The 24,835-nt window shown below is 49.1% G+C and overlaps 1 long non-coding RNA gene across 4 annotated transcripts in view; it reads left to right on the top strand.

Moving 5' to 3' along the window:
- The window catches only part of LOC144823144 (uncharacterized), a 683,784-nt gene that overhangs the window by 428,780 nt on the left and 230,169 nt on the right, over nt 1-24,835 (top strand). The window lies entirely within an intron of this gene.

Below are 24,835 nucleotides of genomic sequence, written 5' to 3' on the forward strand. Positions count from 1 at the left end.
TGAGAGTAAAGTACTGAAGTTCAAGAATCTATATGGGAGTCATAAAACCTTTGGGGGCGCTCCTTATGTTGACCACCAAAGAGCGCATATGGAAAGGGGAGTATGTAGAGATACTTAAATAGTTACATCGGAGGTGAGGTCCAAAGAAGAGGAATACGAGCTGGCCAAGAGGCCGAAAGTGTCCCTCACGATAGAAAATTGGACGGCGACCTTCTTGATTTATGCAAGCGTATATTGTGAAAAATACCTGGAGCGCTGTGTCGCTATGTTTAAATATATGGATCCTATCAGGAAGGATCAAATCACGAGGGGATACATGTGGGCCCTGTATGATGAGGAGTTGAGGACACGATTGGCGGGGGACCCTGAAGCAAAAACGGGAGAATTAAATATCGACCTGTGGCAACATACGATGAGGGCAGCAAAAGGTGGTAAGACAATTTTTACTGGGAGCGCTTTGCCCATAGTTTACCGGCCCTTTCAGGGGCGACCCACCTGGGGACAGGTGGGTGGAACAGGTAAGAACCAGCAGGGGTTCGGGGGGAAATTGCTAGGACTTTAATAATAGGCTGTGCACACAAGAGAATTGTAAGTTCCACCATGAGTGTTTAAAGTGCGGAGGGCGGCACCTCCTGGTCAGTTGCTTTGGGACAGGGGTGGTTATCACCAGCGAGGAAACCACTGGCAGTAGCCCGGGGGCGATTCAGGGGGGCAGCAGCAGCAGTTCACAGGCGCTCGGAGGGGAATGCAAGTGGTTGGGCCATCCGGTTATAATAGACAGGTTGGAGTTCTGGCTGGAGTGCTACAAGCGAGGGGAGGAAGCAAGGTTTTTGCTTGAGGGGTTTTCGGTTGGGTTACACGGGGCCTCGGGCCGGAGGTGGGTAGATATTCTGTGCTCAGCCAAAGAGCAGAAACTGGCGGTTCAGAACAAACTTGACAAAGAGGTGAGGGAAGGTAGAATGGCGAGCTCCTTCTATGATTGGCCCATGGAGAATTTGATTGTGTTTCCAATCGGAGTAGTCCCCAAGAAAGAGGAGGGCCAATTCAGACTGACCCAGGGCTTGTCAATGCCGGAAGGGGGATCAGTTAATGATTTCATTGCTGAGGATGTGGCCATGGTGTCTTATTCCTCGATTAATGTGGCTATGTCACTAGTGGTAACGGTGGGCGCAAGGGCACAGATGGCAAAGTGCTATGTGAAATCTGCGTTTCTGCTGCTTCCAGTCCACCCAGACGATTTTCAGCTCTTGTGTATCCACTTTGAAGGTAAGTAGTACACAGACAAAGCTTTGCCGATGGGTTGTTGTATCTTGTGCACACTGTTCAAATGTTTCAGCACCTTTCTGCAGTGGCTCTGTTTATGGTGCACAGGGCACCAGTTGGTCACACACTACTTGGACGATTTCTTCTTTGTGTGTCTACCCTGCTCCGCGGGCTGTCAGGACGCATTGGCAAGTTTCCAAGAGCTGATGGGAGATCTCAGGGTGCAATTGGCACCGGAGAAGATGATGGACCCTAGCACAGAGATGTCATTTTTGGGAATTGAGATTGATTCTGTGAAAATGGAGGTTCAATTGCTTCAGGACAAGAAGGTCAAGATGCTGCCATTGTTCCGGTGTGCAGCAGCGGGACAAATTGTGGTTGCGGGCCGAGGATGTCATCCAGTAAATATTAGACCTGATTGAGAGAGGTCTGTTAAGGGTTACCATTGCCGGGAAGTTAGCAGGCGATGCTCCATCAGCAGGCAAACTGGGACGTAGAATCGGGGAGGGTTGGGCGTGGGAGCAGGGCACGGCAGCAAAGGCCTGGAAGTCAATATTGTGGCAGTTAATGTGCTGTATGCTAACCGTATTGCCTTTTTTCCATACTGGTGGTGTGGATGTTTTTCGGAGCGTTTCGGGTGTCGGAACTGCTGTGGAAAAAAGGGTTGGGGTGTCTTGGGAGGACGTGGTCACGTGCGAGGGTAGGTTGGAAATATGTCTGAGTCGATCAAAAACAGACCAGCGGGGCCAGGATAAACTGGTCATTTTGAAGGCAGTGGAGGCACCAGACCTCTACCCACTTTGGTGGTCGTCACAATGGTTGGGTTTTTGCAGAGCATTCAAGGGAGCAGTATTCAGGGATAAGGCGGGTAAAGGGTGATGGCATATCAGCTGTTAGCGCTTCTCCGGAAAGCTCTGCGGCACTTGGGGGTGGATGGGTTCAGAATAGGGGACACACTCTTTGCTCATCGAGGCGGCGTTGGGGGTAGGCCACAGGGGTTGAGTACAGGATCAAATCATGTGGCTAGGCCGCTGGTTGTCACAGTGTTATAGGCGTTATGTGAGAAATTTGGGGGATGAAATGCGAGCGGTGGATGATATTACGTGAAATTTACTGCCTTTTTGTTTATTGCAGGTTCAGTGTCTGGGCCAGAGGCGGAGGAGATGGCCGTTTGGGTGGTGGGGCACTCATTTGTTAAATGGGCCCAAGTGCAAGCTCATCAAAGTTACTTTGGACAGAATTTAGGTTTCAATTAACATTTGTTGAAGATTACATGGAAACGTAAAGGAGGCATGCATTGGAGAGAGCTGGTCCCTTGTTTGAATAGTGTGCGGGTGGGTGGACGGTGCCCAGATATATTGGTGCTGCATTTGGGGGAGAACAATCTTTGTAAGGAGAAAGGGGTTGTGTTGATGCTTAGCATGAATAAAGACTTAGCTCTCATTAACTAAAGGCGGGCAGGATGTTTCGTCCTGTGGGTGGAGTTTGTGCTCGGAGAGCTTGGAGAGGTGCGTTAAAGCGGATAGAGTGCATAGAAAGTTTAATAGCGAGATTCCTCGCTTTTGTAGAGGGGGTTGGTTTTGGCAGGATCTGTCATTCCAATGTTCGGTTCGACACAGTGGAGTTTCTTCTAGGAGACAGAGCTCACCTATCTAGATTGGGTATGGATCTGTATTTGTTGGAGATGTGAGAGGTGTTGGCTAGAATGCTAAGTGTACATCGGTAGATGGTAAGAGATGTGAATTCTAGCATCAACAGGGTGTGCCGAAAAAGGTTGTGTGCAACCCCCTTTTTCTGGGTGGCAGGGGCATGCAAAGTTTTCCTGGGGTTGGCAGAAGTTTATTTGGTGATGAAAGTTAGTGAACCATTGCAGGGAAACGGTAGGCAGGTAGTTCAAGGTTCAGTGTGAGACTTTTGGTATTTAGTTTCATACTCGCAGTCATAGGATGTAAGGTTAATAGAACTTAGTAATTTTAAATGCAATACATTGTAATGTGTTAATTGCAGGGTGGGACAGGTTGGGGGGATGGTAGGGGTGGGGTCAGGTGGTAGTCTAACAGATGTATAGCGAGGTTTTAGTTTTGTAAGGCAGTTGCAATGTTATTTTGTTGTGACGTGCATCTGATTCAATAAAGCGGCCTTTTTTACACATATTAAGTGGTAAGTGTTATGGTCTGCACCCTCTTTCCCAATAAAGGCTTGGGGGGCAGCCGACAGGAGGGAGGTCTGCCCCCCGGCCAGATTGGGAGGGTGGTGCAGTCTAGAGGACTGCCATTTTGAGATGATTTGGGGTTACATCGGCGTAGCCCAAGGATACATAGTGAAGGGGTTTTGGGCTCCCTGTCACCATTTTAGGTTTGGTAACCTGATGGCTGGTTGCAGGGAGTAGTAATAGTGAAATATTTCCTTGCACTCCTTTCCCAGAGATCTATGGTTAGGGGGTGTGTGTTGTGTAAGATTTTCCCCTTTTTATGTAGCCGTTTGGTTGAGACAGGTGTGCAGGGGTATGTTGTAAGTTGTCACTTGTAACAGGTGCTTAGCGGGGGCATGCAAAGTTTGGCAGAAGTTTGGTTGGAATTGAAAGTTAGTGAACCCTGTGCAGGGAAAGGGTAGGCAGGTAGTTGAAGGTTCAGTTTAGGACATTTGGGTATTTACAGTGTCATACTTGCAGGCACCGGATGTAGTGTTAACGGAACTTGATCATTTTAAATGCAGTACATTGTAATGTGTTAATTGCAGGGTGTGGCATATTGGGGGGATGGATCATAGGTGGGAAGGTGGGGTCAGGTGGAATTCTAAATGAAGTATTGCAGGGTTTAAGTTTTGTAAGGCAGTTGCCAGGTTATTTTGTTGTGATGTCAACCTGTTTCAATAAAGCATCATTTTTTTCACATATTAAGTGGTAAGTGTCATGGCCCGCACCTTCTCTCCTAATGTAGGGAGGGGGAAAGGCTCCTACTCCAACAAGTGGACAGTCTGCTTAACGGAATGGGTTGGGCAGGTTATTTTCTTTGTAGAAAGAGAACCTGCATACCCGACATGGATTTCTCTAATGAGATTTGGGAGTGTGGTATGGGTGAAGACAAACGGAGGCTCTGCTGCGGAGGGATACTGGAACTCGTTTTGTCAGCTAGAGGAATGTTGATGCGGAGGGAAGGAGGGGCTATATTTCCTAATTGAAAAATGCAGGTACTGACCAGTCCAGAATACCTGTTTGCTAATGAGAAGTGATGCTACTCGCCCAATAAAAGAATTCTGCAGTGCTGGGAACTGCTGGTACTTCCCTTTCAAATGAAAGAAGTGCAGGTACTCAGCACCTGAAAGGACGAATATATGATTTTACAACGCTTACCTGTACCACGCATGGCTTTACCACGCGAATTTTACTTCGCATGTGTCTTTACCACGCAGCAATTCATACGCAGGATTCTACTCCGCAAAATTTACGTTAACTAACCTCTTACGTCCCATCTAAATTTACATAATGATACTGATAGGCTACTAAAAATTATTTCAAAACTGCCTAACAAAGCAAAATATCGATATTTATTAAAAAACAATACTACAGATTACATTTTTCTAAAAACATTTTTAATTTACAATGCGCTTTAATTATATTTTTTTATGTATAAACATTGGATCCTTATCTCACCTCTCCACTGCCCTTAACGGAAACGAGCGTCAAAAAACGTTTTGAAAAATAGAGATAGGACTACTATAATTTATTTATTTATTTTATTTTGAAAGTTTTATATAGCGCGAACAAGATCTTTGCAGATATCAGAGCGCTTTAAAAGGACAAGGGGGTGATAGAATAATAGTAGGTAATAGTTGAGGTAGTTAGGTACAAGGTGCATAGTTACATGGGTAGGTCAAACTACAAGAGGTAGGTCATAGTTGAGGTAGTGTAGGTACAAGGAGCATAGTCAAACAGGTACGCCAAGAATATAAAAGTACAAGAAGAGGAGCATATACTTGTTTCAGCGAGCTTACAATGCTTTTGGAGATAGCATAAAGGTAGGCATAGTTGAGGTATGTGAGTACAGGATGCATAGTCACCCAGGTGCATCAGTAATACAAGATTAGGAATAGTTGAGGTTGTGTGGGTACAGTATGCAGAGCCAAACAGGTACGTCAATAATATAAAAAAATATAAAAAGAGGGAACGTATACAATCAAGTAGGTTGATAATACGAGTAATACAAATAGTCCAAGGGGTCAGGAGGGTGGTACAGAGCGGAGTCTTGAGAAATACAGAACAATAGATCATGTGTATTTAGCCATGAGGATCGCTTTTACTTCTTTCTTAAAAAGTTTTTGGGAGGAGATGAGCCTGGTTTCAGGAGGGAGTGAGTTCCAGATCCTGGGCGCCATTCCTGAGAAGGAGCGTTTATAGGTTTTTTCCTTCCGAAATCTTCGAGGCTTCAGCAGAAGATTGTTTGTGCTTCTAGTAGTTCTAGAGCCACCAGAAATTGTCAGCTTTTGAGTGAGGTAGGCGGGTGAGTTCATGTGTACAGCCTTGTGTGTCATGCAGGCGATTTTCAGATGTATTCTGGCTTCAAAAGGTAGCCAGTCCAGGGATTTAAAGTCAGGGGAAATATGCGAGTGTTTTTTTGAGCCAGTGATGAGTCTCGCTGCAGCGTTAAGGAACGCTCTTAGGGGTGCCGTTGTAGTTAGGGGGAGCCCGCAGAGGGCGATGCTACCGTATTCTATGTGCGGGATGACTATAGATTGTACTGCAGTTTGGAAGTCTTTGGCTGGAAGGAAGGGTTTAAGTTTTCTCAAGGTATTGATTTGGAAGTTCGCCCCTTTGGTTGCCTTGCTGATGTGCTGCTGCATGTTGAGATTGGCGTCAAGTGTTATGCCTAAAGCTTTTGCTGAGTCTACGAAGGTAGGTTGTACGTTTAGAGCAGTTAGGTGCTTAAGCCATGTTTGAGCGGTAGAGATTTTTGCGGGAGGTGAGATCAGGAGGAACTCAGTCTTCAGCGCATTAAGTTTGAGGTGATTCTCGGCCAGCCAGGATTGGGTGTTTCTGATCGTGGTGTTCAAAAGCATGATGTCCTTGGGTGATTGTATTTTGAGATAAAGTTGGGTGTCGTCGGCATACATGTGAAAGTGTACATTGGATGCTTGTAGCAAAGTAGTGAGAGGTTCTATAACTAGGTTGAACAGTGTTGGGGAGAGGGAGGATCCTTGAGGAACGCCTAGCGATACAGGTACCGGCAAGGACATCAGGTTGTTGCTTTTGAATCTCTGTGACCGGTTGTGTAGAAAGGAAGCGAACCATTTTGTGTTTAATAGTTCGAGTAGGTTCTCATGTTTAACTGTGTCGAATGCTGAGGAGAGATCAAGAATGATGAGGAGGCAGGTATCATTTTGGTCAAGGATTTGGAGGGCGTCGTCAACTATGTGAGTCATAGCAGTTTCCGTACTGTGCCCTGCTCGGAAGCCTGATTGATGAGGGTTGAGGAGATCAAACGTGTCTATGTGTTTAGTCAGTTGTAGCTGTACGCATTTTTCCAGCAGTTTAGCGAGAGTGGGAATGTTTGTGATGGGACGGTAATTGTTTAGATCGGTGGGGTCTGCTAGTAGCGGTGTGACTTGTCCGACTTTGAGGGCGTTAGGGATAGTTCCTTGTTGAAGAGAGCTATTGATAATCTTAGTCCAGAGTGGGAGGAGCAAAGGGCTAAAGTCTTTTACAGCGTTAGCAGGAAGGGGGTCAATGAGGTGATTGGATGGTTTCAGGGTGCTGAGCAGTCTGCCAATTTCTTCTTCGGAGTAGGTGCCAAAGGATGACCATGTAGCTTTGTTCTTTGGTTCAGACGATGCTGTGTGTTGGGGGTTGGAGTAAAGGATTGCGTCATTGAGGAGATCGCTTCTTATGTTGTCGGTTTTTTGGTTAAAGAAAGCAGAGAAGTCTTCACAGGAAGATGTAACGCCCATGATGCTGAGTGTCTGGGGTTGTTCTTTGGATTGTGTTCTGATTAGCTCAAACAGTTTTCTTGGGCGGTTTTTTGCTTGGGCGAGCTGGAGACTGAAGAAATCTCTTTTTGAGCGTTTTATTTTCCTGAAGTAGGCGTTTCTCTGTTTCTTCAGGGTTTTTAGGTGCAGTGCAGAAGGGGCTGATCTCCAGGTGCGCTCTGCCATTCTCATGGCCCGTCTATCTTCATTGAGGCTCCCGTCATACCATGGGTTGGAGATCTTGGACGAAACTCTTTTCAGTTGCATGGGTGCAGCCTCATTAATTATTGTGGTCATAGCATTGAGGTAGTGGTCAGTCAGGAGTTGAACGTCCGTAACACCGGAAGGGGGAAATAGGAGATTGCAACTGTTAGGCGGTAAGGAGTTTGGGTTGAGTTTCTTCATGTCTCTTTTCCAAACTTTGGGCTTGGAGGGTTGAACTGGGTTAAATTTGACTTTTTCATTGATGAGGAAGGAGACAATATGATGATCTGACCAGTCACAAGGTTGGATTGACTCAAGTTGACGTACACGTCACGTCGCTGGGGTGGCTCTTTTCTTGATCGTCAGAGGCACTTAATATCTTTTTTTTTGTCCGTTTTCTTCTTCTTTTTTTTCAATCCGCTTGTTATTTTTTGGGGGGGGGGGGAGAGCCCCCTCAGCCCCCCTTGTTTTTTATAGTTCCTTTTTTAGGCTTTGCTTGGCAATGCGTACGAAGTACGCATGCGCTAGCAAAATCCTTATGTTTCTCTGTTGGGTCGGGTATCCGCCCCCTCCTCGCCCCCTCCTCCCATTGGCTAGCTCCATAAATGGAGGCTAGCCATTGGGAGCCGGATCTGTCCGTCAAGGCCGGACCAGATTCGGGGGCGTTCCCGAGAATTTTTCTCTTTTGGCCACGTCATGCAGCGGTGGGCGGGGCTTTTTTTTGGGCTCGTCGAAGTTTGTTTGGGCCATTTGGCGGCTGACCGCCGGCCGAGGAAGTCCAGGTGAGTGGTTTCTTTCCTTTCCTGTCCCCCCTCCCGCTGTCGGTTCCTTTCCCGCCCCCCCCTCCTGCTGGCCGTTCCTTTCCCGCTCCCCCCCCCTCCCACTGGCCGTTCCTTTCCCGCCCCCCCCACCCCCCCTCCCGCTGGCCGTTCCTTTCCCGCTCCCCCCCCACTGGCCGTTCCTTTCCCGCCCCCCCCCCCCACCCCCCTCCCCCGGCCGTTCCTTAAAGGAAGATATAATGTATGTTTCGAGTTTGTTTCACTCTATTTGTGTGTGTCTTTCTTTTCATAACATTGGCTCCGCAGACCTGAAGAGAGCACAGCCTAAAAAAACGCTTTTTTATTCACATCAGGTTGATTTATGGGCAACATAAGTTTTATCGCATTCCTCGAGGCTTCGTGGCACTAAATGCGCCGACCAGCATTGCAACATTAGACCTAATAAAAGCAATTTACAAAGGGTGGGAATGTTTTGCTTCAATGGTAATTATTTAATGAATAACATTTTACGCACGCGTTACTCATAGTTCATGTCTTTCACACGTGAATATGTTTAGAACCTTTTCAGGGGGAGCTATATCAAAGCGCTTTAGATTTTGGGATCAGTGTTAAAGTTGGAAATAGGGTGACCAACCGTCCGTAAATTTCACGGACAGTCCGTAATTTCGGCCGTCTGTCCGTTGTCCGTGAAGGATTCTTTAACGGACGCCATTTGTCCGTAATTTTAACAGGTCGCACAACCTGCACAGCTGGCCCCCACCTCTCTTCTTGCTAATGCTGTTGAGGTCGGGTGTAACTGACTCCGATTCTGTAGGAAAGCTCAGATACCCACCAGCAGCATTGGAAAGGCACAGCGGGATTGCTACCCTCAAACCTTCAGCCCTTGATGAGCTGTTAAGGGGTGCTTGAAGGTGACTCAGAGGCGGGGGGAGGGGGGTGCAGCTTTAGGAGCAGGGGCATCTATTCAGATGCAAACAGCCCTGAATGCATCCTGTATCTGCAAGTGGTGTGAGACATTCCCCCTTTCGGCCCAGGGCCCCAAACATCCTAAAACCGGCCGAGGCAGCACGTGGTTCTCTTCACAGAGCTTAAACAAACCTCGATTCTTCAAACATGCAGTCTATATTGTAATGAAATAAAGAAATGGCACAATCGCACCCACACTGATTAAAAAAATATGGCGGACAATCAGTGAAACAGTTCTCTTGGAGTATCTCCTTAGTACTGTACATCAGTGTGGGGGGGGGGTGAGGGGGGCAAAACTAACATTTTGGAAACTGAGCCTGTCTTCTCGTTGTCTTGTCCAGGAGGGGGTGAGGAGCCCTCCCCCACACTGGAAGAGACCCAGATGATACTAGAATACTGCATACCCACCCCTATGCCCACCCTGGTGGATCCTGTTCCCCCCCATGTGGTGGCTCCTGCCCCCTCACCCCCCACTTGTGATGGCTCCTGTCCCCCAATGTGGTGGATCCTGTCTCTGCCCTGGGTGGCTTCTGTCCGAGTCCTGGAATGGCCCCTGCAGCGAGGGTGAAGTTCTTGATGGGCCTCTTCTCAAAAAGGCTCAGCTCAAAATTAATATGAAAAGGTGGGCGAGTGAGTAAGTGAAGGGATGGCTGGATGAATTAGTGAAAGGGTGAATGGATGAATGAAAGATTGAATAGATGGATAATGGGGGAGGATGGATGGATTGATGAGTGAGTGGAAGGATGGAAGAGAGAAAAGGGAAATAGCTGGATGTATGGGTGGAAGGGTAGCTGGATGGGTAAAAGGGTGGATGGATGAGTGAAAGGATGATGAGTGAAAAGGTGAATGATGAATGAGTGGGTGGATGGATGAGTGAAATGATGGACAGATTGATGAATTGATAAGTGCAAGGGCGAATGGATGGACGGATGAGTGAAAGGGTGGATGTAAGGATGGATGAGTGAGTGAAAGGGATGGTAGATGGACAAAATGATGAAAAGATGAGTGAAGGAGTGAAAGGATAAATGGATAAGAGAAAGGATGGATGAGTGATAGGGTCAATGGATGGATTCATGAGTGGATGAGTAGATGGATAGATGGTTGGGTGGATGGATGGAAGGAAGGATTGCTAAGTGAAAGAGTCGATGGAGAGAGAAAGGGAGGATGATGGATGACTGAAAGGGTGGATGGGTGGAAGGATGAGTGACTGGGTGGATGGATGAGTAAGTGAAAGGATGGCTGGATGGGTAAAAAGGTAAATGGCTAGATGGATGAGTGAATGGATGGATGGGTAGAAGAGTGGATGGATGAGTGTACAGATGGATAGGGTGAAAGGAAAGATGGATGGATAATGGATAAATGAGTGAAAGGATGGATGAAGGGATGGATGAGTGAAATGATAGATGGAAGGATACATGATGGATAGGTTTGCAAATGGCTGAATATGTCTAGATATGGCTGGGCTTACTTATATACTATTGCGCGACCTCCTATGTGTCTGTAAAACGTATCCAATTGTCCCTAAGTTTTGTCCTGAATTTTGACCTCCTGTCCTGAATTTGTGTCCTGAATTTTGACCTTTTGTCCTGAATTTTTTCCCTCACCGTCCTGAATTTGCACCAATGCCAGTTGGTCACCCTAGTTGGAAACCTTCTTGTAGTAAAGCAGTTCCGTTGTTGTCTGTCTGTCTGTCCACCTTTGGAAGCTTTCCCTTCTGCAAGAAGTGGCCTGCTGCGTGGCACCGGCTCGTCTTCACGGCCGAAAGCTGCGAGGCGCCCTGAAGTCTCACGCATCCATGCAGCGCCTTCTTCACACCTTATTGTCTCTGTGGCCTCGATCCGCCTCCTGCTGTAATGGTTCAAGTGGAGCTCCCCCACCCGCCCTTTCACCCTTGACCTGTGGCCTTCGCACCTCCTCGGCAGACGAGGGAACATTAGCAAAGCATCTCGAGCTTCTGGTGAGACCAGAGGCGAGTGCACGAGGCGCTATCTACCCTGATCTTCCTAGAGGAGGCGCTACACACCCTGGTGTGCGCCTAGAAGTCTTGAGGCAGACAAGGCACCGCCAAGCTTACGGTGGGTAATGGTGGGTAATGAGGAGGCGCATCTCCCGAGGACGTCGAGGCGCTATCTGCTCTGTCTGCACCATGTCATGAAGCCTTGAGGATGACAAGGGACTATCTGCCATGTGCTGCAAAGCCTTGAGGGGTTAACAAGGCGCTACCTGTCCTGCTCTTTGTCGTAAACCCTTGAGGAACACGAGGCACCATCTTTCCTGCTCTCTGTGCAAACCTGGCGGAAGTCGAGGCGCTATCTGCCGTGCTGCCTGCCGCCAAGCCCCGGGGTTGTCGAGCCGCTGGCCTTGCTGTCAGGCTGTGAGCGCCTCTCACGTGGAGAAGGCGCTATCCGTCCTGGAGGTGTCCAGGGGTCACTGGGTGCACGTGGCACTTACAGCGCTGCCCCTCCCTGAGCACTCTTGAGGCGGACGAGGCGCTATACCTCCAGCTCCCACTGAGAGGCCGCGGGTGGACTCCTCGGGGACCAGCAGACTTCTGAGGCGGTGCAGCTCGGGGGAGACCCCCCCCCCGAAGAAGGCTTGAAGGGAGTCAGCTGGGAAGATGTCAGGTGAGAAACCCCACACTGTCCCCTCATGCCCCCACCGCGTCCCTGCAGTGATACCTGCTGTCCGGCCATGACCCCTGCCCCCTGCAACCAGCCTGCTTTATCACTGCCCCCAGACCGCCATGGAGCCCCCCTGACTGGGTATTATGACCTCTCAGTTGCATTTTCAGTGCCCCCCCCCCCCCGGATTCCTTTAGGAGATCCTATAGCTTTCTGTAGGAGCCCTCTGACCTTCTGTAAGCCCCCATGCCTTCCTACAGGGACTCCTAGGCCTTCATATAACCACCAATACCTCCTGTACGCGTCCTTACCTTCCGGTCATGACCCCTTTCCTTCCGGTCATGACCCCTTTCCTTCCGGTCATGACCCCTTTCCTTCCGGTCATGACCCCTTACCTTCCTATAGTGTCTCCCAATACCTCCTGTAGGCGATTTTACCTTCCTATAGTGACTCCCAATACCTCCTGTAAGGCGCCCTTACCTTCCTATAGTGACTCCCGATACCTCCTGTAAGGCACCCTTACCTTCCTATAGTGACTCCCAATACCTCCTGTAAGGTGCCCTTACCTTCCGTTGATGACCCCTTACCTTCCTATAGTGACTCCCAATACCTCCTGTAAGGCACCCTTACCTTCCTATAGTGACTCCCAATACCTCCTGTAAGGCGCCCTTACCTTCCTATAGTGACTCCCGATACCTCCTGTAAGGCACCCTTACCTTCCTATAGTGACTCCCAATACCTCCTGTAAGGTGCCCTTACCTTCTGTTGATGACCCCTTACCTTCCTATAGTGACTCCCAATACCTCCTGTAAGGCACCCTTACCTTCCTATAGTGACTCCCAATACCTCCTGTAAGGCGCCCTTACCTTCCGTTGATGACCCCTTACCTTCCTATAGTGACTCCCAATGCCTCCTGTAGGCTCCCTTACCTTCCATTGATGATCCCTTACCTTCCTATAGTGACTCCCAATACCTCCTGCAAGGCGCCCTTACCTTCCTATAATGACTCCCAATACCTCCTGTAGGCACCCTTACCTTCCAGTGATGATCCCTTACCTTCCCATAGTGACTCCCAATAGCTCCTGCAAGGCTCCCTCACCTTCCTATAATGACTCCCAATACCTCCTGCAAGGCTCCCTTACCTTCCTATAATGACTCCCAATACCTCCTGTAAGGCTCCCTTACCTTCCGGTGATGACCCCTTACCTTCCTATAGTGACTCCCAATACCTCCTGTAGGCTCGCTTACCTTCCGTTGATGACCCCTTACCTTCCTATAGTGACTTCCAATACCTCCTGCAAGGCTCCCTTACCTTCCTATAGTGACTCCCAATACCTCCTGCAAGGCTCCCTTACCTTCCTATAATGACTCCCAATACCTCCTGTAGGCTCCCTTACCTTCCGTTGATGACCCCTTACCTTCCTATAGTGACTTCCAATACCTCCTGCAAGGCTCCCTTACCTTCCTATAGTGACTCCCAATACCTCCTGTAGGCGCCCTTACCTTACGTTGATAACCCCTTACCTTCCTATAGTGACTCCCAATACCTCCTGTAGGTGCCCTTACCTTCCGGTGATGACCCTTTACCTTCCTATAGTGACTCCCAATGCCTCCTGTAAGGCTCCTTACCTTCCAGTGATCACCCCTTCCCTTCCTATAGTGACTCCCAATGCCTCCTGTAAGGCTCCTTACCTTCCAGTGATGACCCCTTCCCTTCCCATAGTGACACCCAATAGCTCCTGCAAGGCTCCCTTACCTTCCTATAGTGACTCCCAATACCTCCTGCAAGGCTCCCTTACCTTCCTATAATGACTCCAAATCCCTCCTGTAGGCTCCCTTACCTTCCGTTGATGACCCCTTACCTTCCTACAGTGACTCCCAATACCTCCTGTAGGCTCCCTTACCTTCCGTTGATGACCCCTTACCTTCCTACAGTGACTCCCAATACCTCCTGTAAGGTGCCCTTACCTTCCTATAGTGACTCCCAATACCTCCTGTAAGGCACCCTTACCTTCCTATAGTGACTCCCAATACCTCCTGTAAGGCGCCCTTACCTTCCGTTGATGACCCCTTACCTTCCTATAGTGACTCCCAATGCCTCCTGTAGGCTCCCTTACCTTCCATTGATGATCCCTTACCTTCCTATAGTGACTCCCAATACCTCCTGCAAGGCGCCCTTACCTTCCTATAATGACTCCCAATACCTCCTGTAGGCACCCTTACCTTCCGGTGATGATCCCTTACCTTCCCATAGTGACTCCCAATAGCTCCTGCAAGGCTCCCTTACCTTCCTATAATGACTCCAAATCCCTCCTGTAGGCTCCCTTACCTTCCGTTGATGACCCCTTACCTTCCTACAGTGACTCCCAATACCTCCTGTAAGGTGCCCTTACCTTCCGTTGATGACCCCTTACCTTCCTATAGTGACTCCCAATACCTCCTGTAAGGCACCCTTACCTTCCTATAGTGACTCCCAATACCTCCTGTAAGGCGCCCTTACCTTCCGTTGATGACCCCTTACCTTCCTATAGTGACTCCCAATGCCTCCTGTAGGCTCCCTTACCTTCCATTGATGATCCCTTACCTTCCTATAGTGACTCCCAATACCTCCTGCAAGGCGCCCTTACCTTCCTATAATGACTCCCAATACCTCCTGTAGGCACCCTTACCTTCCGGTGATGATCCCTTACCTTCCCATAGTGACTCCCAATAGCTCCTGCAAGGCTCCCTCACCTTCCTATAATGACTCCCAATACCTCCTGCAAGGCTCCCTTACCTTCCTATAATGACTCCCAATACCTCCTGTAAGGCGCCCTTACCTTCCGTTGATGACCCCTTACCTTCCTATAGTGACTCCCAATACCTCCTGTAGGCTCCCTTACCTTCCGTTGATGACCCCTTACCTTCCTATAGTGACTTCCAATACCTCCTGCAAGGCTCCCTTACCTTCCTATAGTGACTCCCAATACCTCCTGCAAGGCTCCCTTACCTTCCTATAATGACTCCCAATACCTCCTGTAGGCTCCCTTACCTTCCGTTGATGACCCCTTACCTTCCTATAGTGACTTCCAATACCTCCTGCAAGGCTCCCTTACCTTCCTATAGTGACTCCCAATACCTCCTGTAGGCGCCCTTACCTTACGTTGATAACCCCTTACCTTCCTATAGTGACTCCCAATACCTCCTGTAGGTGCCCTTACCTTCCGGTGATGACCCTTTACCTTCCTATAGTGACTCCCAATGCCTCCTGTAAGGCTCCTTACCTTCCAGTGATCACCCCTTCCCTTCCCTTCCCATAGTGACACCCAATAGCTCCTGCAAGGCTCCCTTACCTTCCTATAGTGACTCCCAATACCTCCTGCAAGGCTCCCTTACCTTCCTATAATGACTCCAAATCCCTCCTGTAGGCTCCCTTACCTTCCGTTGATGACCCCTTACCTTCCTACAGTGACTCCCAATACCTCCTGTAGGCTCCCTTACCTTCCGTTGATGACCCCTTACCTTCCTACAGTGACTCCCAATACCTCCTGTAGGCTCCCTTACCTTCCTATAATGACTCCCAATACCTCCTTTAGGCTCCCTTACCTTCCGTTGATGACCCCTTACTTTCCTATAATGACTCCCAATACCTCCTGCAAGGCTCCCTTACCTTCCTATAGTGACTCCCAATACCTCCTGTAGGCGCCCTTACCTTACGTTGATAACCCCTTACCTTCCTATAGTGACTTCCAATACCTCCTGCAAGGCTCCCTTACCTTCCTATAGTGACTCCCAATACCTCCTGTAGGTGCCCTTACCTTCCGGTGATGACCCTTTACCTTCCTATAGTGACTCCCAATGCCTCCTGTAAGGCTCCTTACCTTCCAGTGATCACCCCTTCCCTTCCTATAGTGATTCCCAATGCCTCCTGTAAGGCTCCTTTCCTTCCAGTGATGACCCCTTCCCTTCCCATAGTGACACCCAATAGCTCCTGCAAGGCTCCCTTACCTTCCTATAGTGACTCCCAATACCTCCTGCAAGGCTCCCTTACCTTCCTATAATGACTCCAAATCCCTCCTGTAGGCTCCCTTACCTTCCGTTGATGACCCCTTACCTTCCTACAGTGACTCCCAATACCTCCTGCAGGCTCCCTTACCTTCCGTTGATGACCTCTTACCTTCCTACAGTGACTCCCAATACCTCCTGTAGGCTCCCTTACCTTCCTATAATGACTCCCAATACCTCCTGTAGGCTCCCTTACCTTCCGTTGATGACCCCTTACTTTCCTATAATGACTCCCAATACCTCCTGCAAGGCTCCCTTACCTTCCTATAGTGACTCCCAATACCTCCTGCAAGGCGCCCTTACCTTCCGGTGATGACCCCTTACCTTCCTATGACTCCCAATGCCTCCTGTAAGGCTCCTTACCTTCCAGTGATGACCCCTTCCCTTCCCATAGTGACTCCCAATAGCTCCTGCAAGGCTCCCTTACCTTCCTATAGTGACTCCCAATACCTCCTGCAAGGCTCCCTTACCCTCCTATAATGACTCCCAATACCTCCTGTAGGCTCCCTTACCTTCCAATGATGACCCCTTACCTTCCTATAGTGACTCCCAATACCTCCTGTAAGTCGCCCTTACTTTCCTATAGTGTCTCCCTCCCAGTTTCTTTGCAAAATTTGCCACTGCACCTAGGGCCCTAGAAAAGGCAAATTTTCTTGCGGTCGCAGCAGCCTGCCATGTCCCATTTTTATCAAAGTTGATGCCTAGGTCAGAAAATCTGTTGGAATGCTCAATCTTGTTTTTACCCAAGAAAATAGCATGTATAGTCTTTATCCTGCTTCAACATATCATAGTATATGCTTTAGGCACATTTATTTTTAACCCTCTTACATTCATGTATGTTGCGAATTTTGTTACCGCCCTCTGAAGACCAATCTTAGTCCGTGACATTATTACGGCATCATCCGCATACAAGAGGATAGGGATCGGGGTGTCTTCGACTCTTGGATAGGGGAAACATCCTTTACAACGCAACTTTTACCACGCAGTGCCTTTACGACGCAACTTTTACAACGCAAACCATTACAACGCATTGCGCTGGGGGGCGCTCTAGGATAGGGAATACGTTTAATTTACTATCCAACACCTTCCCTAGTGTCCACGGGGACTGGAGTTGGAATAGTAAATTAAACTATTCACAATCCAGCACCCCAAAGCGCTATGCATTGTAAAGGTTTGCGTTGTAAAAACCGCGTTGTAAAGGCATGCGATGTAAAAGCATGCCTTGTAATGTCATACATCCCTTGGATAGTCGTGTTGGAATTCGCTGAGATACGGTCCTATACTGTTAATATTGAGGGTGAAGAGAAAGGCTGCTAAAATGCACCCTTGTCTCACACCTCTCTTTATTTCGAATTTAGTTGAACACTTCCACCCCCTGCCAAACCGTACCCTAGCTTCCGGACCCGATACAATTCCTTAATGAATAGGAGGATCTGGGGGTCTACACCCACATCACTGAGTTGCTCCATAATTTTTTCGTGATCCACACAATCGAAAGCTGAGCTTAGATCAACGAACGTCAGGAAAAGATCCCCCTTCTTAGCCTCGGTGTATTTTGCAATTATCAAGGCAAGGTTGAGACCCTGTTCTGTGGTACCTCTCCCTGTCCGAAACCCGTACTCTAAATTGGAAATCACTTCCTTCTCCTCTGCCCATTCTTGTAAACTATTTAAAATTATCCTACCGGCCGCTTTCATGAAGGCATCCAGTAAGGATATGGGACGATAACAAGTTGGATCATTTCTGTCCCCTTGTTAGGTTTTGCCTAGCAAAATGCGTACGAAGTACGCATGCGCTAGCAAAATCCTTATGTTTTTCTGTGGGGTCGGGTATCCGCCCCCTCCTCGCCCCCTCCTCCCATTGGCTAGCTCCATAAATGGAGGCTAGCCATTGGGAGCCGGATCTGTCCGTCAAGGCCGGACCAGATTCGGGGGCGTTCCCGAGAATTTTTCTCTTTTGGCCACGTCATGCAGCGGTGGGCGGGGCTTTTTTTTGGGCTCGTCGAGGTTTGTTTGGGCCATTTGGCGGACGACCGCCGGCCGAGGAAGTCCAGGTGAGTGGTTTCTTTCCTTTCCTGTCCCCCCTCCCGCTGTCGGTTCCTTTCCCGCCCCCCCCTCCCGCTGGCCGTTCCTTTCCCGCTCCCCCCCCTCCCGCTGGCCGTTCCTTTCCCGCCCCCCCACACCCCTTCCCCCCGGCCGTTCCTTTCCCGCCCCCACCCCCCCATCCCCCGTCCGTGTGCCCATCGTCAGCGTCTCTCCTCACAGTACCTGTCACGGCTACAAAGACGCCTCCAAAGACATGGGCTACTACTCTTTCTACACGGGCTCCTAAGTTATTTGCTGCCTTGACTCTTGCAGGCTTCAGCACCATCCTACACACCTGATGAGTGACTGAATGTTTTAAATGAATGGGTGAAACAAAAAAACATCTTCCTAAAAAGATACTGTGATAATACAACATTTAGAGTAGAAGAAAATTGTACTTAGATTTGTTCAGTCGTACTCAAGTAACTATTACGTATTCTTTCCGCTGTCGGTAAATTATCGCGATTCTATTTTCGCAGCTCTTTAAAAAATAAAATAAAAATATTTCCTTGCTGCCCAAGTGAGTCTTGTCTCTTTTGACAAGGCGGCTAGGTGTCACGAGAGGCAGTTATGCCGTGGATCCTGGCAGTCGAGTGCGGTGCATGGGCAGTCGGTAATGAACTATGCAGCGGACGGACAGAGACGAGTATCTCAGCCACGCAGCTGATGGTCAGGGGCGGGTGTCTGAGACTCTGACCGCTTTATTAGCCTGGTGGGTTTAAACAGACCAGTCTCCAAGCAGGCAGCGCTGAAGACAGCCCTGTCCCACCCGCAGGACCCCGCCTCCCTGCTGCCTGTGCCTGGCTCTGGCTGTCAGTGACAGGCTGCGGCTGCAGGGCGAGCGGGGAGGACCGAGCCAGGCGCCGTGCAGCCTCTCTCCCGGCAGTCAGAAGCCGTCACCCCTCCCGCAGGACCGTCTCCCAGCCCGTGGTGAGGCACCCTCGGATCACCCCACTCCTTGCAGTATGTGCACGGGCCGGTCACTAAATTCCCACCTCCAGTGAAAAGCTCTGTATGTCAGTCACCAGAGGTAGCCTCCCCTTGAAGCCCCCACCCTCCTCCATCCTTGGGGGCCTACAGATTCTACCCCTATCCCTTCTAAAGGCAGAAAACTCTCCATTTGCCAGACAAAGATTCACCGTCTGCTACAGCCATCTCTTCAACAAAAGTAACCCTGAAGCACTATCTCTGCATCTTTAGAAAACACCCTCTCCCAACCTCTGTTAGTATCCTTCCAGGCAGTTGATCATTTTCATCTCTCAGGAGCCCTGCCCATTCATTTTAATGATAGACCCCTTTTTACCTTCGGTGGGTGAGCTTTGACCATTCCTTTCTAGAGTACCCCTCTCCTGGACACTGCTCCTTTTAATCGCCCCTCCAGGGTCTCACTCTCCTCTGGTAAAGCTCCGGCACTCAGAATAAGGAAGCCTCCAAAAGGGGGTGCCCCCTCCCAAAACCAGCCAGGCTGTTGTGCCTGGGCAGACTGCCCCCGTCCCTGCCCCAGGGGTGCGGTGAGGCTTTGGGGGCCAACATGGAGCGCAGGGAGCAGCGACAAGGCCTGGACTTCACAGTGGAGAATGTAGAACAGGTGAGCAGTTGTGCGCCTTATTTATTTGTGTTTGGTGTACCTTGAGTCAGTAATATGGTATGCTGCTTGGAAAGAATGGAGGAAGTATCAAAGAAAGACAGGTGGAGCATAAGAACCGAGCTAGGGGATGCTCATCCATGAAAAAGGAGGCTGCTGTTCTTTCCATGCCCTCAGAAAGTTCTCTTTAGGCCACAGGCCCCTAGATTTGAAATGGCTTGCTACCTACCATTTTCAGAACAAAGAAAGGGGAGTGGCAGTTATTTTGATGAGGAGAAGAGATAATGGGCCAGAAGGTGTGTGGGGGGGCTCTGTGTGGGTGTGTGTGGAGGGCTCTGTGTGGGTGTGTGTGGGGGGCTTTGTGTGGCTGTGTGTGTGGGGGGCTCTGTGTGGTTGTGTGTGGGGGGCTCTGTGTGGGTGTGTGTGTGGGGGGCTCTGTGTGTTTGGGGGGCTCTCTGTGGGTGTTTGTGTGTGTCATTTGCGAGAGATAAAGCTAGTGGCATTGTAAATGACAATGCCATTTATTTATGTTAAAAAAACATAAATAAAAATAATGTCAAGAGCAATGCCAATAGCTCTAACTTTAACAAAGGCAAAACCATTGCATTGTAAATGCTTGTCTTAATTATGAACGAGCAGGACGAGAGAACGAAGACTGGAAGGAAAGAACGTTGCGTGGTGAAGACGATCGTGGAATGCACCCGCGTTGAAAAGACGTTTGCGTGGTAAGTGAATCGTACTAAAAGTCATGCGTGGTAAAGACTTCGTAGTAAATGATGTTTCCCTCTCCAGGCTTTGAAATCAAATGAAATCAAGAAAGGGGGCTGAATAACAATGCAGCCATAACATTATTGAAAACGGGCTTTCGGTGCCAAGTCAAACGGGCTGCAAGTGGCCCGCCACCGGCCCCCGCAGCAGTTGCTCTTTTTTCCCTGCTGGGCGAGGGTCCAAGGCCCTCTCATCTTCGCCCAAAGCCGCTCTATCCAGTGTCCTGCCCTTTGTCATGTCTGCATCCACCTCCCCTCCTTCCTCCCGGGGTTTTGTGATCTGGCGGCTGAGCTGCTGAAAGGCCCTTTCTCCCCGCCAGCTCTGGGGTCTCCTTGGATGCCTGAACTACAAAAGGGTGGAAGGGGATTACACCTCGCTAATCCTATTAAACCCTCCCCAATCGCCTCAGTGCTGACTTCCCCGGGGTCTGTTCTGCAAACTTACTTAAGACAATTTGCTGAGGTTTCACCTGGCAGGAGGGAGAAGGGGGGCCTGGGTCAAACAGAGGACTGAAGCGAGGAGGAAATGTACACCGATCCAGCCACTAGGAAAATGGCCTGCGCCTCTGAAGCTTTGCGAGGATTTTGGCAGAAAGTCATATGTAAGAGACACAACACTAACTACCCCATCCCTGCAGGCAGGGCCACTGGAAACGTGGTTCTGTAAATGCGGCGGTGTTTTCCACATAATTATGAATTTGCCACTTAAGCTATAATCTGCATATTTTAACAACAATTTGTGTTTCTAACTCAGTCAGATCAAAAGCGTGGCTACACGTGTTTCTGCGCAGTGTAAAGGTTGACTGCTCATCCTTCAGTTGTTTATTACTATATTTGATTTTGAATGAGGCAAATCTTTGCCCACACAGTGTTACCATCTGTTAAGTGCACAACATAGTGTCACCATACTGTCAGCAACCGTGCCGCATCCCGCTGCATAATTTCCCTTTTCTTCCCGCATAAACCAACCCTACGGCATAATTTGGAACTCCCCTGTCGCACAATTCCAGTGGTCCAGCCGACACGACTTTCGGAGTCGAGCTACCACGTGACACTATGTGATGTGGACCACTTTCAGCAAGACCTGCCTTTAGTAATTGGCATTTCGTATGTCGAGATTTTTGAAGTTATAGTTCCAAACGATAAGTGCTAGAACGCAACGTGCTATATTAGCTGGTAAAACTGTCACGTAACGTGGCGGAATTTAGCAGCAAGAGAAACACGATTGTATTGGGGATTTACCACGAGTGACAGTGCTCTAAATATATTTGGGGCCAAAATGTCATCACTGGTCTCAATTTTCTATAGTTTAATCCTCAGATTCCATTTGTATGTCACTTCGGAAGTTCAGAAGTTGGTAGCCAGAAGCCTGGCTCTCGAGAGTCAAAAGTAACAAGCATTTACAATGCAATGGTTTTGCCTTTGTTAAAGTTTGAGCTACTGGCATTGCTCTTCACAATATTTTTATTTATGTTTTTTTCAACATAAATAAATGGCATTGTCATTTACAATGCCACAAGCTTTATCTCTCGCAAATGACACACACAAACACCCACAGAGAGCCACCCCAACACACACTCAGAGGCCTCCCCACACACACCCACACAGACCCCCCCACACACACACCCACACAGAGCCCCCCACACACACAGCCACACAAAGCCCCCCACACACCCACACAGCCTCCCTACAAACTGCGAGCCCCCCCACACACTGCGAGCCCCCCCACACACTGTGAGCCCCCCCACACACTGCGAGCCCCCCCCACACACTGCGAGCCCCCCACCACACTGCGAGCCCCCCCACACACTGCAAGCCCCCCACACACACTGCAAGCCCCCCACACACTGCGAACCCCCCAACACACTGCGAGCCCCCAACACACTGCAAGCCCCCCCACACACTGCGAGCCCCCCCACACACTGCGAGCCCCCCAACACACTGCAAGCCCCCCAACACACTGCAAGCCCCCACACACACTGCAAGCCCCCACACAGCTGCAGGTAGAAGACACGGGCAATGCTGGACCTGTAAAAGAGAGGAAGAAACATTACATTAGCAAAATAAAGCAGATGGCTTACCTCAAAGATAAAAACACAGCAGCATACATACCGTCGGAACCACTTCCTGCACAGCGGAGCACACAGCTGCAGGTAGAAGACACGGGCCATGCTGGACCTGGAAAAGAGAGGGGAAAAAATTACATTAGCAAAATAAAGCAGATGGCTTACCTCAAAGATAAAAACACAGCAGCATACATACCGTCGGAACCACTTCCTGCACAGCGGTGCACACAGCTGCAGGTAGAAGACACGGGCCATGCTGGACCTGTAAAAGAGAGGAAGAAACATTACATTAGCAAAATAAAGCAGATGGCTTACCTCAAAGATAAAAACACAGCAGCATACATACCGTCGGAACCACTTCCTGCACAGCGGAGCACACAGCTGCAGGTAGAAGACACGGGCCATGCTGGACCTGGAAAAGAGAGGGAGAAACATTACATTAGCAAAATAAAGCAGATGGCTTACCTCAAAGATAAAAACACAGCAGCATACATACTGTCGGAACCACTTCCTGCACAGCGGAGCACACAGCTGCAGGTAGAAGACACGGGCCATGCTGGACCTGGAAAAGAGAGGGAGAAACATTACATTAGCAAAATAAAGCAGATGGTTTACCTCAAAGATAAAAACACAGCAGCATACATACCGTCGGAACCACTTCCTGCACAGCGGTGCACACAGCTGCAGGTAGAAGACACGGGCCATGCTGGACCTGGAAAAGAGAGGGAAAAAAATTACATTAGCAAAATAAAGCAGATGGCTTACCTCAAAGATAAAAACACAGCAGCATGCATACCGTCGGAACCACTTCCTGCACAGCGGTGCACACAGCTGCAGGTAGAAGACACGGGCCATGCTGGACCTGGAAAAGAGAGGGAGAAACATTACATTAGCAAAATAAAGCAGATGGCTTACCTCAAAGATAAAAGACAGCAGCATGCATACCTTCGGAACCACTTCCTGCACAGCGGTGCACACAGCTGCAGGTAGAAGACACGGGCCATGCTGGACCTGTAAAAGAGAGGAAGAAACATTACATTAGCAAAATAAAGCAGATGGCTTACCTCAAAGATAAAAACAAAGCAGCATACATACCGTCGGAACCACTTCCTGCTCAGCGGTGCACACAGCTGCAGGTAGAAGACACGGGCCATGCTGGACCTGGAAAAGAGAGGGAGAAACATTACATTAGCAAAATAAAGCAGATGGCTTACCTCAAAGATAAAAACACAGCAGCATACATACCGTCGAACCACTTCCTGCACAGCGGTGCACACAGCTGCAGGTAGAAGACACGGGCCATGCTGGACCTGGAAAAGAGAGGAAGAAACATTACATTAGCAAAATAAAGCAGATGGCTTACCTCAAAGATAATAACAAAGCAGCATACATACCGTCGGAACCACTTCCTGCACAGCGGTGCACACAGCTGCAGGTAGAAGACACGGGCCATGCTGGACCTGGAAAAGAGAGGGAGAAACATTACATTAGCAAAATAAAGCAGATGGCTTACCTCAAAGATAAAAACACAGCAGCATACATACCGTCGTAACCACTTCCTGCACAGCGGTGCACACAGCTGCAGGTAGAAGACACGGGCCATGCTGGACCTGTAAAAGAGAGGAAGAAACATTACATTAGCAAAATAAAGCAGATGGCTTACCTCAAAGATAAAAACACAGCAGCATACATACCGTCGGAACCACTTCCTGCACAGCGGAGCACACAGCTGCAGGTAGAAGACACGGGCCATGCTGGACCTGGAAAAGAGAGGGAGAAACATTACATTAGCAAAATAAAGCAGATGGCTTACCTCAAAGATAAAAACACAGCAGCATACATACTGTCGGAACCACTTCCTGCACAGCGGAGCACACAGCTGCAGGTAGAAGACACGGGCCATGCTGGACCTGGAAAAGAGAGGGAGAAACATTACATTAGCAAAATAAAGCAGATGGCTTACCTCAAAGATAAAAACACAGCAGCATACATACCGTCGGAACCACTTCCTGCACAGCGGAGCACACAGCTGCAGGTAGAAGACACGGGCCATGCTGGACCTGGAAAAGAGAGGGAAAAAAATTACATTAGCAAAATAAAGCAGATGGCTTACCTCAAAGATAAAAACACAGCAGCATACATACCGTCGGAACCACTTCCTGCACAGCGGTGCACACAGCTGCAGGTAGAAGACACGGGCCATGCTGGACCTGGAAAAGAGAGGGAGAAACATTACATTAGCAAAATAAAGCAGATGGCTTACCTCAAAGATAAAAGACAGCAGCATGCATACCGTCGGAACCACTTCCTGCACAGCGGTGCACACAGCTGCAGGTAGAAGACACGGGCCATGCTGGACCTGTAAAAGAGAGGAAGAAACATTACATTAGCAAAATAAAGCAGATGGCTTACCTCAAAGATAAAAACAAAGCAGCATACATACCGTCGGAACCACCTCCTGCACAGCGGTGCACACAGCTGCAGGTAGAAGACAC

This window comes from Lissotriton helveticus, chromosome 3_1 (genome assembly GCF_964261635.1).
Source record: "Lissotriton helveticus chromosome 3_1, aLisHel1.1, whole genome shotgun sequence".
NCBI classification, from domain to species: domain Eukaryota; kingdom Metazoa; phylum Chordata; class Amphibia; order Caudata; family Salamandridae; genus Lissotriton; species Lissotriton helveticus.